Below are 21,635 nucleotides of genomic sequence, written 5' to 3'. Positions count from 1 at the left end.
GGCAGTAGTCTCCCCAGTGGACCCAGAAGTAGTCCAGAAGTACTTCCAGTCCACTTCTGGGTTCGCTTCCGAGCATGCAGGGAACTCCCCTGCACTCCTGTGGGACGCTCCATCCACCCCAGCATCACAGCATTCATGAGCCACGCCTGGAAACTCACGGTATTTAGAAAAAACATTTAAAGCAATGTCTGCCCGAATCTCTGATTCTCCGAATCAGCATTGAATCTTCAGATTCGGATTTGGCTGAATTGAATCAGGGACAATGATCTGAACCAACAAGTCGAATCATTGTCCCTGATTCAGGCCGAATCTGAATCCGAATTGAATACGGCCCGTTTTGCACACCCCTACTGGCTACTGCTGGAAAAACAGTTGACAGTGCTGAGAGTTTTGTGCTCCAGCCAGCCATGCTTTTTAATTTGGGTATTGTTGGCTCTGGTTGCCCTATGGCAATAATGGAATAAGGGAGGATAGTGGCACTATGGAGTGGTGTGGGTATGGCATAAGGACGTTTATTGGCCCAATTAGAGCAATGAAGGGGAAGGGATTTGCCGCCTTCTTGTGTCCCACAGTAGGAAAAGCATCACTGTTTTGCTTGTTTTGTGCTCCCTTTGGTCTTTTTGGAGGTTGAGAGTCTCTCTCTTTGTTATGTCTGTACATACCTGGCATAAGGAAACCCTGATCCTGGATTTTTGACTTGTATCTGCTACCAGCACACAAATATGTAGTCTGTTTATGCTCCACCTAAGATGGAGCGCATGTTGGGAATAATTGCTTTCTCTTATTGTGGAGCTCAGGATTGATATTTGATTTCTATTCTTCATATTGACTATATAATATTTGAGTGGCAAAATTAAGAAAAAAGCATATTTATGGCTTTGTAGTGTTAGCTGCTAAATCTGCTCTACTAGGCACATACCCACACCTTTCCCTTCACCCTCAGTTGATACCAATGTATACATTTACATATACATATGCATTCTGGTGCTGTGTAGTTTCACTTTGATTAAAAAAAAATCAGGGTAGTGCTTCAAATATTGCAATAGCAATTCAAATTACATGTAAAATGTTACTTAAACTTAGTCTATATATTGCGATGCTGTGCCCCATTTTGGAGCAATTATATTTGTGCTGTACCAGATAGGTGTTGTATGTACAGACACAGAGGGAATATGTATAATTTTTATGTACTCTGTTTATTGGCACATTTTTGTTAATGGCCAATAAGATGATATTGCCCTCTTTATATGGTGCATGGCTTTGCAACTCTGAGGTCTATGAGGGACACTCTTTTCCTGTTAGCATCGCATTGAGAATGAAAGAAGTTAGGACTGAACATAGAGCCAAGTGCCAAGGTAGGAAATAGCAAGTGCTGACAAAAACTATGCAATCACAAATGAACAGGTCTGTTTATTTAACCAGGCTACAGGGTTGCAGACAAAGCTATAAAATGCTTACATATCAAACCATCATCCCTTCAGACTGAGAATAATAGTGACAATAAAGAAAGCAACTAAGAAAAACATTCTAAAATAATATTTAACTCTCAACAAAATAAAATCATATTCTCCATTCTTAAATGAACCTGCCCTTTCCAGCAACTGGTATCAGTGCTGTTGATAGCTGATTTGCCACCTCCTCAAGCAGATATCAAGATGTTGGACTGTTGACCAGTTAACATTAATATAGTTATTTGTGAATTGAATATGATAATGTAATTCACCAAGGCACACCTTTCACATTTAATTATTCATGTAAATTCCACTAAGAAATATTGTAATACTAGTTATGCAAATTCAGCATGACGCATTGGTTCAAATGCTGTATAAGGGGAATTAAAAGTCGGTCCTGTTTTGCTCATCCAAATAGATATTGGGTATAAGGTCGTTTGTGTGTGTGCAAAAGCTGATGCATGTACTGAAGTCTTGTCCGCAGAGTAAAATGTCACCACTTACAGAAAAACTAGAACAATGAGCATTTGAAATGACATAATTTAACCAATGACATATTTTCCCTTTAATTGCCTCTGAGTTTTGTTGGTATATCTGCTCAAATTAAATACTAGAAAGTAAATATTCAGATATGTAAACAAAACCCTTGTAGATTTTACCTTTGTACAAATCATCTGAATCCCTTTGATTCTGTCCCTTGGAGACAAAACTTCATTGTACAATAAATGATGATCGTGTATTGTTTTAATAGAACAATAAAAGCAAGATGCTGTTGTTTCCCTGCTATACCCATTTAACATGAATGTAATGCTGTGTTAGCTGTGTTACTTCTGATTTAACACGTGTAAGTCAAGGGAGGATCAGGCCCTTTGTCTCCCAATTTTTGTTTTCATTTGATGAACAAGGTTAAGTAAGCTTTGCATCATCCGCACTGGTATGCTGACTTCCCTGATTAGGCACATGGTAAAACTTTGTTTTGAGCATCTCTACAGCTATACATATTGGGTTTACATTCTGTGATGGACTGGACAGTCCTGGACTACCTGCTGATTTAGGGTATGAGAGAAGAGGAAAGGGAGAGGGGGGGTTGGGGGTTCATGTATACAATGGAGTTACTCCAGGTGAAAGCATGGAATTCAAAGGGCCACTTGCCATGAATGAATGAGATTCTTCTCTTCCCCCTCCCCACCCCAACCTCATGAACTTAGTACAAATCTCAACAAAGTTATCATGCTACAGTATAATGCTAACTTTAATGGTCTTGCAGTAGTCCTAGTTCCCTGGTCTTTGTTCCAAATATGGCCTGGTTTTTGGCTAAGATCATTTTTGCTCCCACCCCTGTGGTAAGCTAGGGGGTTGCAGTAATAGATGGCCCCTGCTGGGAGTTTGCCAGGCAACACAACTCTCTAGAGAAGCTTAAAACGTCCTCCTCTTAAAAAATGTCCCATTTAATGGCTGTATTTAGGTGTTCAAGACCATATAGTGTTTGCAACAACTGTGATGGCTCTATTATGATAATGGAAGAAAGTTACATTATGAAATAAATGCATTTTAGGTTTTCCTTGGCAACATAATGTAAGGATCATTCTGCATGTTGGTACTAAAGAATCAAAAACAGTTTAGTAAGTGGATGTGAACACTGTTTCTTGTCATCTGGTTAATGGATCTACTGTTGTATTTGTGTTCTTTCTAGCTCTGCTGCCTTACATCAATGAAAAATTATGTTTTTTCTTCAGTGCCACAACACTAGTCATCTTTATATTTAACATATGCTCCTTTAAGTCTTTCAACATAAAATGTTTACCATTTTACGGGTTTTTTTTTAGTCATTTACCTGGTTCTTGGCAATAGAAAAAAGTCCATCTTTCTTGATTATTAATGCTGCATTTAATAAGTTCACTTGCTGTAGTCATGTTGAACCATGAACAAATGTATCTTTTTGTATGTAGGGCAGGCATCAAACATTGCTTTATTTATTGACTCTGTTTGTTTCCAGTTAGACCCATAATAAAACTTTTTTCTTTCATAAATTCTCCCTAAAGTTCCCCCTGACCCCCAATAAAGGGAAATGATTGGTTGAGCAATTTTGAGAAATGTTGGTAAAATCTTTATAGAAAATAGCTACAGTGCATGAGTATTAAGTATTCTTCAAATGTAAAGAGGTCAACTTGATTTTTTCTGTGTGTATGACAGCATGTATTCTTGGGGAGAGACTTTGAAGTAAAATTTCAAAGCCTTGACTAAGGGTACACTTCTGCAGCTCCTTATTGACTTTGTTCAGACATAGGTAGCTAACTCCATTGTGTATGTTGAAACTTTACCCCTAAGTGTTGAGTTTTACCTCAGAACAATTTTTACAATCATTTAGTAAACTTCCAAGAAGCGGGGTTTATAATAGAAATGCCGATGTGCTTAAAAGTAATGCTAATTACTGAATATTAGATATTTCAAGAAAACTAGACAAAACTTGCAAGTCACATGAATCTCCCAGTGGTAATTAATAGGAAATTTCCTGGAAACCCATACTGTGTTGATAGCCATATGCTAGCAGTACTGTAATCAATACTGGGCATGTCTACACGAGATGCTTAATGCGTATTGGACTAATTGTACTGCGTGTTAGCATGGCTTGCAAAAATTGTGCTAATGCACAGTAGCTTTAGTCCAATGTGTATTAAGTGTTGCCCAAAAAGTGTTCGTTTGTGCTAATGTGCAGTAGCACTGACTACGACACATTTAGTATCTGTTATTATATGTACTAAACTTGATGCACCATAATTATGGTGCATTAGTGAATGTGTAGATGCACCCACTAAGTAGTACTTCATTTGGTTTCATTCTTCAGATTTAATGCTACCCTCCAGTATGCAGGAATACACAGCTGGGCCTCCAGCTGCTGAGTAGGTGGAAATGAGGTGGCAGAGATTAGAAGATGTAGGAAGCATGTCCCCCTACCATAATGGCAGGATGGAATACTTTAGTAGAGAAAGTGTCACTAAAAAGTAGTACTACAGACAGCTCAGTCATTTCAGTGGGAATTTTGGAAGTAAATGTCATCCAATCTAAAAGTAGTATGCAATTTTACTGCCTCCTCCTTCTCTCTAATCTTCTCTGAAGCTTATTTATGTTTTAACAATGACATTTCTCCAAGTTTAAAATGATAAGATAAAAGGATCACAATACATGCTAAAAGCTACATTTTTACTGCAAAATATTCGTAGTATGCAAAGCCCTATGTTAATTATGGAAGAGTCTCATACAGGACTTTAGATAGTGAAAATGTGTGGTTTCATCAACAATACATTTTCCAGTTTGCCAAATGCAGATGGAAGCAGGAAACTCTGCTCAACTGCATCTTTCCTGGGAATGCTGCAGGATGTAGTGTAGCTATAAATTTAATTTGTTAGTTCCTTAATTATAAATCTGTGGAATGGGTATTGCTTTCGATTGTCTTGATTATATAAACTGTTAGTTCTTTGGGGTAGAAACTTCCTTACTGTTAGAATACCCAGTACAAAGAGACCTTGTTCTTGGTCAAGGAGTCTAAGTGTTATCACAAAACAAATAAGAAAAAGAATAAGCCACATGCTAATGGAGAAAGGTGGGGAGGAATTCAAAATGTGATATGCTGCTCTTGGTACTACCAGACACTTTTAAATGAAACAGGACATTTATACACAAAAATGCACTGAACATTTATTGATTTGTTTTGCAGTGGTGCCACGGGGTCCAAGCGATGGGTGAGGACCTGTTTTGTGCCACTGTACAACCTTATAATAGTAGGACAGCTCCTATCATGAAAAACTGGTAGCTTAACAGAAGAGAGTTGTTTAGGAGGAACTTGAAGGAAAAGAGTGTGATGCATATTTGTGGATATATTCAGGAAGCTCTCCTGCATGTGAGAGAGAGCATGGGGGGAAAAGCATATAGGTATCTTTTTTTGGAAAATGTAACAATTAAACCTGATTTGCTTTTTATTTTTTTTACATGTCCCAAATCCCTAACATTTAATATTTTTAGTCATTATGGAACTCGCAAATGTCTCAACCAATTTATATATTTTTCTATAATAAACAAACAAACAAAAAGTGTGCATCTGGACTGACAAGCTGTATGCCAAGATTCAGCCAGATGCAATTTGAAATGTCCAAGACATTAAACATGCCTTGAAATAGAGCTTTTAATGAAAGTGCCACCTCAGTCTCAACTATAGTGAATGGCAGTATAACATGCTGCTAGGGAGTTATCATGCTAGATTAGTCTAACCTACTTGCAGTCGAGCTCTAGAAGTAAACACCGTAGAAGTCTGGAGAAACTTGATTTTTGATGGAGGTTATTTTTTTTCCATTGCAACTATTGCCACCCCTTTTCGCTTACTGGTTTTGAATCCTTGTGTCTGTTGTAATGTATTTTTGATAACTACATAAACTTCACCAAACTTTGAGGGGGAGAAAAAGTTGTGTGCTGCATGATTGGTATGCATTGTTTTGTTTCTTTTATTAATTCCTGCTGCCTTTCTGGATGCTCAGATGAACAATAGCAGTAGCCTGTAAAGATCAATACCAGATTGCTGATAGTGCCTATCTATTCAAAGAGTAGATTATTTGATAAATGGGCTGGTCCATATGTTTTGACATCTGTTAGCTGTATAGCCCAGACCAAACTGGTAGAACTATAGTTCCATCATAAAAAGCAGGAGCAGCAAATAGAATATTTCCTTTTTGATATAAACCCATATATTGTAGTTTTAAAGCTGCAAGTAATGGATTTTGAGAGAGAAAAACAAGGACTTCGAGGTGTTAAAAATTCAGTATACATTTTTCTTAAGTTCATAATCATGCTATGGCTAAACCTGTGTGCAACATCTTTTAATTTGAAAAATATACTGACTGCTTAATATGCAGAAGAGTTTTAATCCTAGATCATAGTTTATACATTAATGGGCCAAACAGAAATACATAATACCAATGTGTGACAGGGGCCAAAGATGATAAATTGATGTGGATTTAAACACTTGGATGGTGGTCAGGTTAAGTGGTAGTGGTGGCCGAGGAGGTGAACAGCTGTTGCTTTCCCCCCACTGCTGATGTGCATCCCCAAAAGGGCTCTGTACCTGAGATTTTGGGGGCAGGCTCCAACCCTAAATTCCCAACCTCTCTGAAGCCAGACAACATGGATCTATAGGCTTGATTTGGCCCAAGGGCTCCATGGTTGATACCCCTGCATTTCCAGATTTAAGTCCTAGCTCTGAGATTGAAATTCTGCATCAATTCCAGCAGTTCCTGTTGTATTCTTAGTCTCCTTGTCTCCCAAATGCTTTGATCCTATTTTTGTCTAGTTTTTAATGACCGTTTCAAAGCTTTTTGTTCTTAAACACAAGTGTGTCTGTGTTTAGACCAGGGGCGGGCAATTATTTTGGGCAGAGGGCTGCTTACTGAATTTTGTCAAGCCATCCAGGGCTGCATGACAGGCAGCCCAGGGTAGATAAATATTAATTTTCTAATTTTTTTAGGGGCCCCGCGGACCGGATAGAATGGGCTGGCAGGCCACATCTGGCCCCCCGGGCCGCATTTTGCCCACCCCTGGTTTAGACTGTGGTCCAAATGCTCTCTATCTCAGTTGAAGAGGACCATTTTTAGTGAACAGTACTCCCTGGTTATGTGCTTTAAAAACTGAATTATTCAGAGAGGATTAGAGTTGTATCTTTATTTCAAACTATACATAAGGCTCAGCAACTTGAAAGTAAATACAAATGCATTATACAGACAATAAGGTTCCAGTCCCATTTTGGATTTTGAGTCAAAGTCATTATTTGTTAAGTGGCTTACACGGTCTGCATCCTTACGTGGGGAAACCTCATAGAAGTTAAAAGCAATATTGCAAATTGAAATGACTGGAAATATACCATGAAAACCATATTTTCAAAGGAACTTTGGAAGCCTTACTTGTTAGATAGGGTGAATACAACCTCTGTACTGTAACCTCGAAGGCAGAGGGCTTTTGTTTAGACTGGTGAGGGGAGGGCAAGGGCAAGGGTATTGGCTCCTTAAAAGGTCTTCCCTTTCTTGGAGAATGAGAGGAGCTGGCTAGGAGGAATGGTAAGGAATCACTTGTTCAGGTGAGCAGACCAATGGGAATGAGGTAAGCCCTTGGCCCCTGAGCACCTTAGGAAAGTATATACAAACCTTGAGCTTATTGTCATGCCTGTTTTAATATATCCCTTCCTTGGGATTAGTGCAACACTGGACCTGTTGGTCTGCTGTGGATATTAGGCTGTCACCTTTTTTGGACCTGAAAAGGGATTTCTCTTTTATCAACAGAAGGACCTTGTTGGCTAGGTAAAGAAGTAAAGTTCAAGCTGTCATGGTTAAGCTGGTGACAACTCTCCAGTTTAAGTACTTGTCCACAGGGCCCCAGTTCCGTGATAAACTGGAATCCCAATGTCTGGTATAGCAAGGAGATAATTCCCGTTCCCTTGTCCCTTAGCACTCCTGTGTGGGGAGAGAGGTGAGGTCACAGATAGGAATCAATGAGAAGGGCTGGCAGTACTCCTTCAGATGGAGAAGATTACAGAAAGAATGGCAGCCTGTATTATGTGAATTATTTCTAATAGTTCTCAGGTGGGTTTTGACCTTATTAAAGTGCATGTTTTGCATGTTGTCTTTTTCTTCCTGCCTGTTCAGGAAAATTAAAGATGACCCAATATACTTGATGAAAATGTGTGTGCCTCTCAGTAAGAGGCTTACTCCCCTTTATGGTGGGTATTTTATTGTTATTCAAGCTGATGTTGGGAGATGAACAGTCTTATTTTGGTTTTCAGACTGGTAACAGAAGAATGAGAAATGCTAGCATTTTCCCTGTTGTAACAGAGATTTGGAAGCAAGTGGATCTAGGATTCCTGAACCACAATCACCCTGCCTTCGAACAGCCATTTTCTCGTTTTCCTGGTGTATACATGAAACAGGTGCATTAACATATTAATGATCAGATGTTATGTGTTAGCTTTGCATTTTAAAAATCTTTAGCAGTGTAGAAAGAGATGATTTGACAGTCCTAATTCAACACTGGGCAAGAAATAAAGCTTATAATGAAATTAACATAAATCATTAGCATTAATCATTCAGTATTATTGATAGCCATATAAAGAAATGTATCACAGCCCTGGACGTAAAGAAGGAAAGTGCAATGTTTCTTGCCAGCTGTCCTGACTAGCTATGAGCACATATGGTAGTGGTACTGGCTTTCCTTTCTAATTTTCCTCCTCTGCTTGAGCTGTCAGAAACCCCTCTCTCTCCTTTTCTTTCTCCACAGACTGCAGAGCTTACTTCTCTGCCATTTATTTTTTGAGAATGCCAGATTTCTAGAACGGGTCAAAATCCATCAACATCTGTGACTGTCACCAGCCACGTGACCCACACAAGCAAAACAGCTAGGTGACAATTAACATGCAGCCTACATTGGTCGGTTTCAATTTGGTAACCTTCATTTTTACTTACACTTTCATCTAAAAAATCTAGGAACAATTTTTCACACTGTTTGGATGTTGAGGTGTTCTTACTGCAGCCCAGGGAAATTATGTATTGGGAAATGCATGTCTGTTTAGAACGTGACAATTGATAAGACTGGTGCATATCGTACGGTGTTCTGTTACCATTCTCTTGTTGGCCAAAACCTACTGAGCATTCCTTTTATTTCCTTTTTTCCTCCTAAATGATGTATTACATGTATTTTAGGATTAAGAGATTTAGAACATAACTGATTTAGGTGAAAAAATCTAAGAATTAAGTTAAATAAATACATGTTGGGGTTTTTTTTAGTATTTTCATGGAAACGTGTTCTGTTGGTTCAGACTCACTGATTTGACTATGTACAAACTTCTTTCTCTGATTTTAAAATAGTACTTTGGAATTGGAACAGGGAGGGCAGATTGTGGTAAAATAATTGCAATACTTTGCACATAGTTAGCATCTTGAATTTCAGGCATGGAGACTTGATAGAGGTCACAAAAGAATCATGAGGAAGACTGAAAATAAGTCCAGAGTCCAAACTCTCAGTTGCCTGTGTTTTATTAGGAAGCCTGTTTCCTTACCACCATGTATGACCTCCTCCTCAGTGCTCTCTCCCTTGGTAGTCATGATGTGCTTTAGGGAGTACTAGCTTTCATGGTCAGAAGTGCTGTGCTGCGTGTCTGGGAGACCTGGATTCCGGTAGAGGATTCTGCCCAAGTGAAACTTGTAAAGATGGTGTTGATAGTTTTCCACTGCTTCCAGTGTCTTCCCCTTGGTCCTCCATATATTGTCAGAGCCATCTTATGGATCCTGAATACCTTGTAATTTGATTCTCTTCATAATAAAATAGGAAATAGGGTTTATTTTTAATGCAAATAAATAAAGAACTTTAAAGACGGACCATTTTGATTTGTTTTATGCTTTTGCCTAGGCTCTTCCAATCTTTACCTTTTATCGTTTTCTAACACATCGAAAATGATGATTTTGACAGTCTTAATTCAAGAGTAAGTAAAATATGAAGGATGTGAGTAAGGCTTTGCCTGACTAGGGCTGCAGGATCAGGTTCAGGATCTCCTTAAAATGTCTTTACTTTTAAGTGTTATAACTAAAAGCAGATGATGACTGAAATTCAGGTGCATATATTTAGTGCATTAGATTTTTCCATTAAACATCTTTTTTCTTAAAAACAGGTATCTGCCTTCTATTTCCCTCAAATATTTTTCATGTAGGACTTGGTTACATACAGAAGAATTTAAAGAAAACAGAGAAGCTTACAGGAAACACACATGGACATAGGAAAGAGTCCCTTTCTTAGTCACACTTGGGCAATCATGTGTTCACCTCTTAAATTTGCATGGAACTTTAATGTCCAATATAGAATTACATACCGTTCCCTTATGCTCAAAGTCGGTGTTGCAAGGGAGCATAACGGCCAGGAGTGGCAACCTATACCAAAGTGAATAGGTCCCTTAATTTCATGGTTTAAAAAATACTTGAGTTGACCTCGGTATAATTCCTATATTTTAGTCATTTAGATGTCATGGCTCAGTAATCATTCATTAACTATAGTGCTTTTCAAATGAAGAACTGAGATGAAAATTTTTCTTAATGATGACAAGTGATGTAATTTAGTTTTATTCCCATATTATCATGGTGTCCACTAGTGCCGCTATAGTTAAGGGTCTGTCAGTGACTCCGTTATAAACCCCTACTTTCAGGGGGTTTATAACTCAAAAAATTGATTCCAGGCTTAAAACTGCCACCTAAGGTCTAAGTTCTGGAGATGTTTTAAATACAAATTAGTATTTTCAAGGGAAGCAGGAAGGAAGGGTAACTGAGTCTCAAATGTAAGAATAAAATGTAGGTGATTTTTTTGCGTGTTTTAGATTTTTATTTATGCTTGTTACAGTGAAATGGTTCCATCTACCTGGGCCTCACAAAGGTTGTAGGCTTTATTAACCAGAACATGAATAGAATTGGGATGAGGCCTGCTAAAAGCTGTCTCCCTTCTCAGTTATAAGGCAGAGAAAATCAGATTACAGTTCAGTAGAAAATTTCAGTAGTGTGTCCTGGACAGTTGTTACCAAACCAGTACCAATATTCCAACAGCAGTTTTGACACAAGGATAAAAATGTTCTTAGAACTGAAAAAATACTTTGAGAATCAAGAGCAGAATAGGAAATCCTTCAGGTACTAATCTAAAATGTATGTGTATGGCTAGGTGAGGACGGGTGACAAAACTGGGTGCTGACTGAGCAGATGAAAACTGCTGCCCCAATCCACAAGACCCTTGAGTCCTAGGAGTCCCATGTACACTGCACAAGCTCACAACCAGAAGTGGTAGGGATCTTGGTAAAGGGACCACACCTTCTCAGGATAGCCAACTTCATGTGCTGTTTGCCTTATATTGCCAGTCACTCCATGCCGGAAACGAGTGGGCATGGACTGTATTATGCACATTTAAAAATGGCTGGTATTTTAAAAAGGATAGTGGTATTTTGCTAGGTTCTGTTATATACTGGTATATCGAGGATGAATTTACTAAAATCAGTGAAATTACTTTGGATTTGTAATGTGCTAATTCCATCTAGTCCAATCTGTATATTTAAAAAGCAGGTTGTTTTGAGAATATGTATATTAAAGCTAGACATGAACCAACTCAAGATTCAGAAAGTTAGGGAAAGCTTATACTTGGATCCAAATTGCACAGTTAATTTCAGGCTGTATTGCTGTTAGAACAAAAGTCTCAGTTTAACAACCTTGAATTTTGGAAAAATTGGATCTGTATCTAAACTTTGTGGAGAGACCCCTTTTTGATTTCACACTTTCAGTGCAATAAGAAACAGGCCAGAGAAATAGTATAAAGCTTTTTCGCCCTGCTCTTCCAAGCCCCTCTCTTTCCCAGGACGATATATGCTGTAATATATAGGTCCTTCTGCCTTTAGTGGAGTGGCTTATTAAAGGTTCCTCTCATCTCCTTTCCTCTACACAATTCCAACCCCAGGAGTAGGGAAGCAGCCAGGTGATTAGGCAAGTTTGAATGCAGGGTGGAAAAGCAACAGAAGAAAAGTACAATAAAGCGGAGTACGAGAGCAGGTAGTGGTTTTGCAGTCACATCTATCCATTCAAATAGAAAGGAAAGTTCCAGGAAGAAAGAGGAAGGGACAACTCTTATTCTTAGAGCATTGTGGGGCAGCAGAAATGTCAGATTTATTTTGTACTCCTAGAAGGATTCAGAGTTCTAGCTCATCCAAAACAGGATTTTCTGTATAGACCTACCTTCGCAAGGTCTACCTTTGTAGACCTTGAGAAAGAGCTCCACCCTCAAAACTGCTTTACTCCAAGGCTTAATACCAGCTTGCCCTTTGAGCAGTTTTTTGTCCCTTGCTAAAAGTGTTCTTGTGGAAAATTTTGGAGCACCGAACATATTAATACGTTTCAATTCTGAGCAGTTAATAAAAGATGTGGCCTTGCAAAAAAACTCCATATCCAAACTTGAGAAACTATTTTTTCAGCCCAGACCCTCGTCTTCTGTTAGAAGAGATGCTTTCACTTGTCTGGGAAAGTGAACATAAAATGGGATAGTCATTTGGACCTTCCTGATGCATCCAAATGGCTTGCCTAGGATCCATACAATCAATTTGCACCTATTACATGGAAAGGAAATGAATACATTAAGGGCAATATATGACCTTTACTTTTTGGAAAGGAGAACATCAGTATCACTGTTAAAGCGCGCTCCCTAGTCTGATCCACAATCTACCTCCTCTGTGTAGTTACCTGATACAGTGAAGACTATGGGCTATCTGAATCTAGAAGGATGTCAGTGCTAGGGAGGAGGTTTTGGGGGAGATATTCGAGAATATAGCTCATTGGCTAAAGTATTAAAAACAAAGGCATTTGTTTAATCTGTGGGGCAGAGCTATACTGATACCCAGCAGATCCACAGGTGGCAGATAGTGGAATGACCTTCAGGAAAGGTTAGCTGTGAAATTGTAGAGACAGTTCAAAATCTTCACACTTGACAGGACTGAAATGGTCTGTTAGGCCCGCAAGGCCTAGCCTTGACATGAGTGCATTTAGGAATTAGCACCTGTGCACAGGCTATACAATTGCACAACTTGTGTCTGAGAAAACAGCTTGTTAGTGCACATTCCACCCATATCTGAAGGAGGAGGATCCTGGTACTGAGAAGGAAGGAGTATAGATAGAGGAGGGCATAAAGCAGTATGTTTATAAAAACCAGAATCTTGTTGATGAAAAACAAAAACTTACCTAATTGGTGGCTATGTGACTTAAAGACTATAAATATCACCACCTTGAAAAGAATTTTTTTTTTTTTCCCTGATCCTAATTGTGTCTGAAGGCTGAAAACATCTGATCTTCCTTCAAGGAAGCAGCCTGCTCTGTGACGCCTGGCCAGCTGACCGAGAAGTGTATTCAAAGGACTGGTAAAATAAATGTATAATTGCGTTGCTTGCTTGCTTGCTAAAACTATATCTACATGCAAAGCAGTAGCTGATACTTTGTAATGCTCAATAAACTGATTTATTAAGGAACTAAAAGACTCTCATTTGGATAAATTAAAAAAAATTCTCGCTTAGAGAAAGAACAAAACATATTTTTAGGGCAATATCGATCCTGCTTGCTTGTTTTCCATTTGGGTGGAGAACCAGTTTCCCCCTAGTTCTTAAGGCAAGGGGACAAAATAAGCAGGGGTAACACTAACAAAAAATCAGTTATGGACCAAGCAGCGGCAGCACCACCAGGATGCGGTGAGGACAGCAGTTGGCAATTGTTTTCTTCCTGAAAAGCCACATATATCCTTTGACGGTGCTATGACATGGTGAGTACAGGTTGCCACTATAATAAGCCTGACTAGTTTCCAGTCATGGGTCTACAAGTCCTCAACAGCAGAAGAGGCAGAAGAAGATGTTAGAATCTGAGTGTCTATGAAGGTGGATGAAGGCTGCAGCAGAATGAGATCCCCAGTTGTCTTGGTCTCCTTGCCATTGGATCAAGGTCCTGTTCTGTCAAGAGCTGTGTGGAAGCTGATGTGCAGCAGCTAATTCATGATAAATTAAGTCACATACAGGTGTCTTCCATGAAAACAGCTTTCCCAGCACATTCCTCAAGCCCTTTGGTGACCAGCTAATGGTGATGGGAGCAGGCCTGTGAAGTCTGGAAGCTCCTAGTCTTGAACTGGCATGAAGGCAGCAATTACAAGAAGGTTTTCTAGCACTTGGATGAGACAGGAATGTGATTCAGCATCTGTAACTGTGACTGAGCAGCTCTCTTCAGGATCCACTCTGCTCACCCCATATGTGGAGGGGGCTAGAAAAGGTGTCCTAATACAGTATTCTGTATCTATTCCTGACTGGATAACCACATCCAGTGGGATCACCTTTACTGTGGTGGAAAATACCAACCAACAAAAAGACACACCATTATTTTTGGGACCTAGAACATCAGGACCCTCATGGATAACCCTGTGAAAGGGGAGAAGAAAGCCTAAGGAATAACTTGCTCCTGCTACCTACCTCAGTGAAAGTGGTGCATTGGTTGGGAACGACGAACCCACCCTGCTCCCAGGTATAGTGATGGGCCCCCACCTGGGAGCCATGGCAGGGGCAGTGGCCATGCAGCAGACTTTGAATTCGGTATCTCAAATACTGCAGCAGCAGCAACAAGAGATGGCACAACAGATTGCCTTAGATGAACAGCTGAGGAAGCAACACAAAATATTTCAGTGGAATTTGGTGGACTTTTGAGTTCCAGAAATGACATTAGAGGATGACCTCAAAGCTTTTCTAGAGTTTTGAGAGAGCTGCACTTGCTGTGGGCTTGGATAAGACTAAATGGGAGGCAAAGTTGGAGGTACTTTTGGTCAGTCAGGCCCAGGCCATGTACTATGTCCCACCTGGATGCTCAAAATTATGATCGTGTGAAGGAAGAAATTTTATATTGCTTAGACATCACACCTGAATGGTATCGTCAGTTGTTCCAGGTACGGAAAAAGAGGGAGGACAAGTCCCTCAGAGGGCTGCTGCAGAAGCTGGCTGACCTTCTGGATAGATGGCTAAGACTGGCAGTGACATCCAGGTGAGAAGAAACAGCTTCCAGGAGACCCAGCTGACATATTCTAGGTCCCATCCTGTCACTGCCAGTGGGTTAAGGGCCAGTTAGGAAAGGCCTTAAGCTTTACAACACATATAGGTAGTACAAACCCTAATGGTGAACTCCCAGAGTGCTACACTGCAATTGTGGCCTGAGAACTCAGGTTACACAACATTGATGTACCTGCAGTGACTGAGACCAGTGAGTGGAAGACGGGCAACTGAAAGAACATGGAGGCGGCTATACCTTCTTCTGGAAGGGTAAACAGGAAGGAGAGTTCATGGAGTTGATTTTGCCATTAACAATGAACTTATAAACCAACTCAATTACTTCCCTGTGGGAATTAATGAGCGCTTCATGACTCTCCATCTTAAACTGGTGGGGAGGTAATATGACACTGTGTTCACATATGCCCTGATTCTTGACGCCGCCAGTGAAACCAAGGATGGATTCTAAGCCAATCTTGACCAAGTCCTTTCTGACATTCCAGAGGAAGACAGACTTATTCTTTTTGGTAATTTCAATGCCAGAGTTAGAAGGGACTCTAACCTCTGGAATTGAACCATTGGCAAGGAAAGAGTAAGAAAGGTCAACTCCAATGGCATCTCCTTTTGACCAAATGCACAGAACATGGGCTCACAATCACTGGCACCCTGTTCCACCAGAAAAAAACAGGTACAAGGTATCATGGTAACAACTACATCTAAGCATTGGCATTTGCTTGATTGTGTTATTGTCTGTGCCTGGGATTGCAAAGTTGTCTGTATCACTCAAGATATGTTAGGAGCTGATGATTGCTGGACTGATCACTGACTCATCCTTTTGGTTATGTCGCTCAAACTGGCTCCCAAATGATGTCTGCAGCAGAAGCAATGCCAATGGAAGATCAACACTGACAGACTCAAGTACCCAAGCAAGTGAGACTTCTTCCACCAGTGTCTCAACAAAAACTGGTGATTCCAATCAACAATAATGGGAGAATGTCAGTAGTGTGTGGGGTGCTCTCAAGGCCACTGTCATCAGTGCCTGTGAAGAGACACTTGGATTCTGTACCAGGAAACATCAAGACTGGTTTGATGAGAATGACTGGGAGATGCAAGAATTGATCAATCACAAGCACAAGGCCCTTTGTGTTTTGCAAAATGACATCAATTCCAAGCAAAGAAATTGAATCTCCAACAACCTATGGCAGAGGTCCAAAGGAGGACCCATGATATGAAGAACAAATGGTGGGAAGACAAGGATAAGGAGATGTAACATCTTGCTGACATCCATGGTATATATAATTTCTTCAGTTCCACTAAAGCCATCTACAGTCCAAACACTCGGGGACCAACCCATTGAAACCTAAGGATGGGGGAGACCTGCTCAAGGAAGGGGGAGACATCAATGTCCATTGGAAGGAGCATTTTGAAGACCACCTCATTCAAAATTCTGCTGCTGATGAGAGTGTTCTTAACTCCATCCTGTAACACCCAGTCAAAAGTCTCACAATCCCTCCAACCCTCAACAAGGTGAGGAAAGCCATTGAGCAGATGAACAACAACAAGGCATCTGAAGTGGATGGAATCCCTGCTGAAATCTTAAAACAAGGGAGGAGAGAAACTTGCATCACAGCTTCATGCCCTCATCTTAAGGGCCTGGAATGATGAGGAAATCTCAGACAACCTCGGGGATGCCATGATTGTGACAATCTTTAAAAAGGAGACAAGTTCGACTGTGGAAACAACAGAGGGTTCACCTTTCTGTCCACCACAGGAGAGATCATTGTGAGTATTCTGCTGAACTGTCTCCTTCCACTTGCTGAAGAGCTCCTCTCAGGATCTCACTATAGGTTTAGGGCATCAAGAAACACAACTGATATGATCTTTACAGCTCACTAGCTGCAGGAGAAATTCCAGGACAACTTAAACCTCTCTACACGGCCTTCTTTGACCTCACAAAAGCTTTTGACTGTGTCAGCTGAGAAGTGTTGTGGAGGATCCTTCTGAAGTATGGATGCCCACCAAAACTTGTCACCATTCTTTGCCTGCTCCATGACCGTATGTAAGTGGTGGTTTTCAGCCATGGATTTATCACAGATCCCGTTGAGGTTAAAATGGGAGTTAAGAAAGGCTGTGTCATTGTTCCAACACTCTTCTCAGTATTCCTTGCCACAATGCTACATCTGACCACCACCAAGCTTCAAGCCGGAGTGAAGCTAAACTACTGAATGGAGAGTAAAATGTTTAATCTCAGCCAACTCTGAGCCAAAACAAAGACCACCCTAACTTCAATCAATGAGCCCCAGTATGCTGATGATGCTGTAGTGTGTGCTTACTTGGAAGCAGACCTTCAGGCAATCATCAATGTTTTTACCAAGGCATACAAGGAAATGGAACTGATGCTTGACATTCAGAAGACTAAGGTCCTCCATCAATGATCTCCTAATGAACAGTCCCCAGCTCCAGTAATCCAGATCCACAGTGAGACTCTGGAGAATGTTGAGTATTGCCCATACCTCAGAAGTCATCTCTCGTAGAAGGCTGACATTGATGAAGACATCCAACATCACCTCAAATGTGCAAGTGCAGCCTTTGCACACCTGAAGAAATGGGTTTTTGAAGATCTGACATCAGATCTGAAACAAGCTCATGGTTTATAAAGCAGTCATGATTCCCACCTTGCTGTCCAGAGCTGAGACATGGAAAATGTACAGGAGACATCTACAGTTGGAAAAATACCATCAATTCTGCCTGCAGAAAAGCTTCTGCATCCAGTGGGAAGACAGATGCACCAGTGTTACTGTCCTTCTGCAAGCATGCACTGTCAGTATTGAGGCAATGATCATCTAAAATCAACTTCATTGAGCTGTCTGTGTCATCCATCCAGATGTCTGACTCCAGATTCCCAAAGCAAGTTTTATTCTTCAAACTCCAAGGTGTATACTCAAGAAGAGAGCAGAGAAAGCGCTTCAGGGATGTCTTCAAGGCCATCTTTAAAAAAAATGCAACATTCTTGTCAATGTGTGGGAGACTATGGCCCAGGACAACCCCAGATGGAGGAAGAGTCTGCTGCAGGGATCTCAGTACTTTGAAACCTCACAACAACAACAGGAGGTGGAAAAGTGGGAGTGGCAGAAACAGTGTTGCAGACAAATCAAGAATCCAGCACCACCCCTCCCCGCCACAGAAACGCATGTCCGAGCTGCAGTACAGTCTATTGATGCTGGGTAGGCCTCATCAGCCACCTTCGGACACACAGGTAAGACAATCATGGAAAACAATCATCTTTGACTGTGAGGGATTGCCAAAGATTTGTCTGATAGCAGGATACTGGCATGAATTTAGGTGAATCATCTCTTTGGTTCCTTTTGTTTTTCAAGTATTTGCAAAGACCAAGACTTAAATGGGGCATGTGTTCTAATGTAGTTTATGGCTTTATGGGAAGACATATTTTGAAGCAGCAGTACATTACATAGTGCATCTGTATTCTTTTTTATTGTGCAATATATTTTGTGTAATATTTTCAAGGTAATTGTGTTTTATTGTTACAATGAAAAATCCTATTTAATAAGACCAAAATTTCTCAGGATGGGATTACTCTTTGTAATAAAAAAGTAAATGTATTTAAGATTATTTAACAGGGGTCTTAGGGTGCTACAGCCAACCCCTGCTCTCATATAAAAGTCCACAATCCCAAATGAAGCCAGTGGAGTTGCATATGTTACCAAGAACAGAATTTAGATCCTAGTGTGCGCTTTCCAGAAGCATGTTCTACCTTACTATAGTTAATAAGCCATTTTGACTGAGTAAAATTACAATTCTCTAAAAGTTTTACTGTTAATAGAAAAAATAACACTTTTTATCAGAAAGCTGTTTTATAATGAGGCGCATTGGGTTATTATTTTTAATATCTAGTATCAATTTTGTTACTGTATTTTAACTAGTCTCATTCTCAGAATACTTCAATGTCCTATGTTATACAGTCAGTAGACAGCCTGAGGCATTCATGTTTTATGCTTTTCAGGTATTTATGCTAAAGATTACAAAACACTGAAAATAGTGGAACAAATATACCTTTAGAGAAATCCTGGTAAATAGTTGCTCTGAATCTGTACTCTAGAATAAAGCTGCCTTGTAGGTCCCACCATGTTAACTAATGAATCAGTCACCAAAAGTAGATCTTAATGGTGATGATTTGTATTATACAATGAATATTTTGCAGGAAAAGAGATGAGTCAAAAGTACTTCAATGCTTTTTAAATCTGTCCCCATGTAGCAAGTCTAGAGGAGGGGAAGCTAGAAAGAGAGTAACAGAATTAGAGCTCTATCATTCCTGATCTACTACGCAGATCTAAGAGTTGAACCAATTCCCACCCAGTGCTTTAGCCAGAAGTTTCACCATCATTTTTTTAAAATTATGTCATTCTACTTGGCAAAAGCTAGATGAGAAGGATGGGGCATAGTGCTATAACAGACAATTAGCACTTTATGGGATTGTAGGGTTCAAACTTCTTTAAGGACACATTTGTAGTTGACCTGTGCTTAAGAAACCACCTCTTGATGTAGACAATTTCATGAGCTATCACCCTATATAGAAATTTGATTGGGTGGATAAATTTTCTATTTAAAGGCTTACTGGCAAGCTTGTGGTGAGAAAACTCTGAGAGCATCTATAGCCTTGGATTTCCTTTGCCTTTGTCAATCCAGGTGAAGACCTTGATGCACGAGAGAGACTGCACTGTTTGTATAGGTGAATTATCTCATTCTGGTGATGGATGGAGGCCATGTGTTCATGCTCCTACTTATATCTATCAACTCTTTCATGCTGTTGATCATGAGATGATTTTTAACTTACCTCAAGACAAGGCTTAGAATTCAGCAGCCTACTCAAGTCACGTATCTCACTAGGAATATGCTTCATCAGGGCTCTGGGATCTGCACTGACTGCTTTGTATTTCTGTATGACGTATAAGGTGTTGTGCTTGACCTTTATGGTAAGCCCAAATGATATGAGACCTGTCTACCTGAGAGATCTTCTCTCTCTGGGTGTGATACTGCATTTAAAGTCAGCAGAGGTAGAAAAGAGTGGATTATTATTTGAGATTCTGCTGTTTTCTTGGCTAATTTTACTGTGTGGGAAACATTTGGTACTAGATCTGTGTTGATGGGTTCTTTCAAGGATTTGCTTGAGGTGTGTAGAGTCAAAGACAGATTCTTTCTTTTTTTTTTTTAAATTTTATAATAAACCTAAAATAGTCCAGGGATGGTTTGCCGTCTCATTGGCCTCATTTGATATGCAACTTAGGCCCCCTCTACACATGTAGGTAAAGGCGCGATGGGATACAATCCACAATCTATACAATCACACTTCCTGCCATGCTACACATACATGGCAGGAAGTGTGATTGTGGGATGGTGCATTAGATCCCATTGCGATTTAGTACCTGCGCAGGGGGAGCCCAATTCTGGGATCCCCTGCACTGGCAAGAAGCAAGCTCCTGCGGCTGGGAGTCCCGCAGTTCCCCAGCCCATAGGCACCCCTGGAGTTGGCAGATCATGGCTGCTGTGATTCCCCCAGCCTTGGGGTTTCATGTACCTCTAGGGCAGCTGTGCCCCATAGCTGCTGGAACCCAGCTGGGTCCAGGCACCCAGTGTTGACAGGTGCAGGATTCTGGCTTTCTATGTTGCCAGAACCCAGAGTCGGCAACTGCTGGGGCTGAGAGTCCCTTCAGTTGTGGGGCTCGCAGCCCTGGCTGGGCATTTTGCACCCCTGTCAGCTGATGAGGATCCCAGTTGAAGGGGAGACCCTGCTACATGTGCAAATTGAAGTTGGATTTCAGCCAGCTATAAAGTTAATACACATTTTCAAGACCTAACTTTATAGCTGGTTGGAGCTTTACATGGTGTGATTCCTACCTTGCACATGTAGCTGGTCTCAAGCTAATTGCACAATTAACCAGTGAAATGCTTGATACCTGTAATGTGTAGAGGGAGCATTAGTTTCACCAACTAATAATGATATAAAATAAAATAAACAATAAACATACGGAGCCCAGTGACCCCGGCCACTTGCCAGGGCTGCTGGGCTCCGTAGCCGGGGCCCCACAGACCTGCCGGGACGTTTTGAGTTGCCCCTGGCCTGCCCGACCCGCGGATAGGTCACCGGGCAAATAAACATACAATATGGCCTTTATAACCTACTGCTGGTAATAGTAGATGAAAATATGTGGGATAAATCAGTACATTGTCAGTCACAAAACCAAAGTATTTATGATTAGCCTGTCATCAAAAAAGGCTAAAAGTTGCCACCACTTTGATGTTCTTTATATAAAAAGAATATCAAATGTGTGCTATGGATTTTCCTAATTATCCAACTAAAGTAGCAATTTAGGAGTTGGTTAATAAAGATGTCATTTATTTGAATATCTACTACCTGCTTCTACACATAGATGACACAAAAAATGTGCTATTCAATGGCAAAATCACTGGAGAAGAAAAAGGCTTTTTTTAATATATATATATTTTTAAGGTTTAAACCCTCCAGGGCAGTTAGAAATCCATGTTTTTCATTGAAC

This window comes from Alligator sinensis, unplaced genomic scaffold (genome assembly GCF_000455745.1).
Source record: "Alligator sinensis unplaced genomic scaffold, ASM45574v1 scaffold170_1, whole genome shotgun sequence".
Lineage (NCBI taxonomy): Eukaryota > Metazoa > Chordata > Crocodylia > Alligatoridae > Alligator > Alligator sinensis.
Note: the sequence above shows the minus strand (reverse complement) of the source record.